We start from the raw sequence: 5,755 nt of genomic DNA, 5'->3' as shown, positions 1-5,755 counted from the left end.
CAAGATGGCCTATTGTGGAATGCCTCAGCGTGGTCCTTCCTTTGATTTATATGTTATAAGTTTTAATATGTTTTAGTAAGTTTTAATATGTTAATATGTTTTAATATGTTTTAGTAAGTTTTAATATGTTTTAGTAAGTTTTATATGTTTTAATATGTTTTAGTAAGTTTTAATATGTTTTAATATGTTATATGATATGTTTTAATGTGTATAATTCTCGTAGGAGGAAGAAGATCGAAATGCGGCCTTGTTACTTGCCACCCTCGGCGACGAAGAGCCACATTCGGATTCGCGTTTCGAATACGATGTGAATCTATCATCGGACGAAGGCGACGATGGATCGCATCAATTCCCACCTTCTAGCGCCGGCCAAGTTGGCGAAAATGACGAGGAGGCCGAAGCTCCTCCTCCTTCCGGGAGACAAAAGAAGAAGATGCCTCCAAAGTTGAAATCCGACATCTTCACCAAACATTACAAGAAGGTCCCGGTGGTAATTTCTAATCCTGATGATTCGACCACTACCGTGGAGACAGGCGAGTTCAAAGCTTATTGCAACTATTGCGATAAAGTCTATCCATTTGTAATCGGTGGGGGATATGGTACTCTCACACGCCATTTGAAGGCAAAACACCCCGTGGAATTTGGGCATTCTAGATCCCAAACCCAAATCAACTTCCCCGCCGGCTCATCGTCTCAAACAGGTACGCCACTATTTAAATACGATCCCAAAAATACTACCGATACCATGGTAAGATGGGCGGCAATGAAACATTTGCCGTTCAATTTTTTTAATGACAGAAAATATGAAATGACTATGCAACAAGCTTTTAATGTTGCTGCAAAAAGAATTCCCCCCTCTACTGCTCAAAGATCTAACAACCGGCAGTATTTTGAAAAAAAAATGGAAATTGCAAAGAGTCTATCCACCTTGGGGCACAAAGTTAATATTTGCTCCGATGTGTGGACGGATTCTTTCCAACGAAATTCTTACATGGGTATTTCTTGTCATTTTATAGACAATAGTTGGTCTTTAAATAAACGTTTGATTGGTTTTAGACAATTTCCTTCCCCACACACCGCACAAGCAATTGCTTCTTTAATTATTCAAGTTTTGAATGAGTATGAGTTATGCAACAAGATATTTTCGGTTGGTTTTGATAACGCAACCGCCAACACCGCAAGTATATCCGATTTAATTGCGGCTTGCTCCCCGGTGATAAGTGGTAAGTATTTTCATCAACGATGTATTTGTCATATTTTAAACTTATGTGTACAAGATGCTTTGTCTTTATGGCAAAGACATATTCAACCTATTACTACAGTTGTATCCTTGATCCACTGGAAGCCTCAAATTGGCAAGGCGTGGAAGAAGTATTGCCACTCGAAGAAAATAAGGTACACAAAGTTTACTTTAGACGTTTCTACTAGATGGAACTCTACATATGACATGTTGCAATCTACAATGGAGCATATAGACTATTTAGTTGATTTTTATAGAACTTACCCTGTTGATGATTTATATCTAACATCTTCTTGTTGGGAACAAAGCCTGAGTTTATTTAAATTATTCAAAAATTTTCGAAGTGCAACTATGGAGTTATCGGGTGTGTATTATTGCACATCCGTTCGTGTTTTAGAACATTGCATGATCATATCACTTGGTTTTAAAACTGCAATGAAAAATTCCGCAAACAATCTTGAGCTTATGTGTGTTTTATATTACATGGTTGAAAAATGGCTCAAGTATTTCAATGAGATCCCAACAGTTTTTTTGCTTGCCAAAGTTTTGGATCCAAAGTGGAAACTAGTTGGTACTTTCAAAATTTTAGAATTTTATTACAACAGTTTAGCTTCTATTGATCTTGAACCACTCCGAGCTTTGCAAACTGACGACGACGACAACTACATAAACCTTGCCCAAACATTCCAAATAAACCTCCCCCACCTCCCAAGCCTCCAAAGAAATTTTGAGTTCGACTTGCGGTCTCTCTTTCACGATTACGAAGTCAAGTACAACACTACCCACCAAGTTCGACCTACACCCCCCCGTCAAACACAGAACTTTGGCTTCTTCCAAGTTGATGACCCCGACACCCAATCCCAATTGGCGGACCTATACGCCTTCAGCAGCGGAGGAAGGACGGCACATTCGGTAAGTGAGTTAGATTTATATTTAGACTCACACTTTTCATTCAATGAGGAAGAAGGAGGTCCCGTTCCCCAACAAATCGACGTCCTAGATTGGTGGTCTTCACACGAGAAAGATTTTCCCATCCTTGCATCAATGGCCAAGGAGATCTTTTCGGTTCCGGCTTCCACTGTCGCCGTCGAGTCCGCCTTTAGTGTTGGAGGCAACGTCTTGGACGACCGAAGAAGTAGGCTCACCGGACAAAACATGGAAGCCACCATGTTACTTGATGATTGGTCAGGGGAGTAACCAGGCTAGAATTCGACTTATTCGTCTTTGTTTGTTCTTCACGCTTGAGGACAAGCATGTGGTAAGTGTGAGCAGTTTGATAAGTCGTATTCTAGGCCTAGGTTACTGGTCAGTATGATGTGCGTAATTGAATTATATCTGCAAAAACTAGTTGCTTAAGCGTGCAGGGTAAGCATTCTAGCCAGTAGGCAGAGTTTCAGACACTTCAAGTGAAAAGGGCGTCAGGACGATTACGTACTGACCAGTATACATGCAAATATGGCTCGAGATGGAGAAGGATGATAGCTGGGACTGCTCAATCACAATTAAGGGCAAAGAAGTCATCTCACCGCAAGGTCTTACCCTAAAAATCAAGGGTAAGCCTCCCTATAAAAGGAAGCCACTTGGAGAGAGAAGAAAAAAATTATCATCGAATCATCATCATCACTCTTAGGTAGAATTCTCTCGGAGTTCAGTCCTTCAGCCCAGTCCAGAATCTCATTTCTCGCCACTGCCATGGTCACTTGAAGATTTAGATGTTCCCGGAATTCCAGATCATTCGTTCCAGCCAGCAAGACCGTAGTTAGAGATATCATTGCCCGGAGTGGCAAAACACTTTTACTCGCTTTCGTAGTTTAATTCGATTGCTTTCTTTACGTTGGATCTTTTGTTGCTTTTGGATATTTTCTGCTTTTGAAGTACTTGTTGAAGATCTGAACGTGTTTATGCTATGAAGTTGATTTCCATTTCGGTTATTGTGTTGATTTATTTTCCTTCCTATTTCGCCTAGTTAGCTTAGATCTAAGGTTCCTTGGTGTTTTAAGTGCTGAAACTTTCCCTTCTTTGTTTCCGTCAAAATTCCTTTAGTTAAATGTGGAACTATTGATCGTGAGTGAATAGCTGCATGTGAAGTCTTGTTTGAGTTCGTTTTTGTTTGCCTGCTGAACAGTACGCGGAGTTGCATTTTCTGTGTTTTGATTTCAGATTTGGTGTTCTTATTTGTGGATCTGTGTTCGCGATTTGATAAACTGTGTTTCCGTGTTGAATCTGGAATTATTTTCTGATTTTGGTTTGTGTTGTTGAAGAAGATGATGTCCAAGTCTAATGTTGGGGACCACTTTGTTTTTTAGATGCTTTTTGCTTTTTGTCCTTTACTTTTTAGTTATAACCTGCAGATCTGTCAGCCTAGTCACCATGACTACCACTACCCTCTGAATATTCTGTCTAGCCCAAAATAGAATCCCGTACTTTCCAAATATTTTCTATTACAAAAATGTCTCCCCATTTCCACGTACACAGCTGCACCCCTACACTCATTTCCTCATTCTAGTCAGTAGGAAATTACCTTTAAGTTCTTGCCTAGGTAGAGACTCAACCCGAGCGTGGTAGCTAACCAAACCATCCAGAATATCACCACAATAGTTTTAACGCACCATCTCTGTGGGATTCGACCCTTACCACCACTATACTGATCAGTAGAAGTGGGTTGAGGAATTTTTGAAACCAGGGTCTAGGCTTAGTTAGGATCTCTATCCTGACCAGTAGGATATATCCTTGCTTGAACGACACCTAAGCACCCTGAGGAGAAATCCCATCGTTTCAGCTATATTCTTTGAGAATGTATACTCTTGCAAGAAGCAGGAGGATCGTTCTAGTGAAAGAATGATGAATGAATCCACTAGTTCTAATCCTCCAAAAAGGACGAGGTCAAGTCCTGAGGATATAGAACCAAGACGTGGTAAAAGAGTTAAAATTACGAAGACTTTTGGTCCAGACGCAGCGTGGTGGCAAGAAGCTATTGATAAGGCTAATTTCATGCATTGATTAAGGGGTTAAATTCATGCATTTGCGGGGTCTAACACATGTTTTAAGCCTGGTGTGTAGAAGGTTTCGCCAGGTCCAGGAAGAAAGAAGGATGTTTGCATGGCGAAGGGAAATGGCGATAAAAGTGAGCATTATGGAGAAAATGACTAGACGGAGGAGATCACGAAGCTGAAGGGCAGAATGGAGATTTCTGCAAAGGCTTCTAGAAGATCAAACCTGCACCTATATAAGGGAGAGAGCATGCAATTCACGAGGGGGACTTTTTTTTGGTTGACTGGTTTTTGGCTCTCTTAGCTCACGTATTTCTACACACTTGGGGGGATGTCCGGGAACTTATAGGGGATTTCTGGGTTCGCTTTCAATTTCTATTTGTTGTTGGGTAACACCGTCCTCATGGAGGGCGAAGATACAATTATTTGTTTTCGTTTTATTTTGCAGTCGTGAATTTCACCGAGCTTCGCTTTCGAAGCTCGGCTCTGTTTTTCTGTTGGTTTATCGTGATTAATGCAATTTCCGTTTTCTGATATGGCGATGTTTAATTTGAGTATGGATGATGTTTTATTTCTTAGTTTGTAGCTATTTACTCGATTGGATGCTTTTCGCGTTTGCTTGTTGAATTGGAGTAGAATCGTTGAGGATTGTTGTTGATCGGAACAGATTTGCTTAATTGGAGTTTATTGAGTTGGTTTTGGTTGTAGTTGGGTTCGGATTGCTTGGATCCGGAGTGGATTGAGCATCCGACGTGTGGATCTGAAACAGAGTAGTTGAAGTTTGATGCCTAGTTTTCATGTTTTCGTTTCATTCCGTCTAGTATATGTAGATCTGTTTTATTTCCAACTAATTGCAAGTTTCTGACGTCCGAACTTTTACATTTTGTTTGAATCTGGATATGCGCTCTGTTTTCTTCATGTTCGCGTTTGATTTAGGTAATGAGATGAACGTCGTTGTTAGTTAAATTCTTAGTTTGTTATTTGCAGCTTTTCTTCCGTACTTGTTGTTTCTGGAAAATGGTCCCCACTGTTTACTCGCATTCTGTCTAGCTATATTAGGTAGTCGTTTGCTCGGTCTAGGAAGTTAGTTTGATATCTCGTAGTTACAAGGATGTTCGATGTCTGCATGATGTTTTCAGTCTCCTAGGTCTAGTGTTAGAATTTGTTCCTAAGTCTAGCAATAGTTACACCTCAACCCAAATTTGCGTGGCAGCAGCCATTCACTTTTCCAGAGTCTTCTAAATGTTTTCTTACGCGTCCATCTTCGTGGGATCGATCCCTGCTTCCCTGTACTAATTCATAGTATAGCGGGTTGAGGGTTTTGAATGCGGAATTTGTGTGTCCAACGACTGAGACTTATGAGATCCTCAGAGTTCCTAGACCTTGTGATCTAGCGGATTCTCTGGTTTGAGAAGCTCGACCTAGCATAAAATCACACACGGTATTCTTGCCTCTCTTCAAATGGCGCCGTTGCTGGGGATGGATGGCGTATTTTATGATTGTGTTTAGAGATTTTGGCGTATAT

The sequence above is a fragment of the Salvia splendens genome, chromosome 2, assembly GCF_004379255.2.
Source record: "Salvia splendens isolate huo1 chromosome 2, SspV2, whole genome shotgun sequence".
NCBI classification, from domain to species: domain Eukaryota; kingdom Viridiplantae; phylum Streptophyta; class Magnoliopsida; order Lamiales; family Lamiaceae; genus Salvia; species Salvia splendens.
This window is presented reverse-complemented; position numbering follows the sequence as displayed.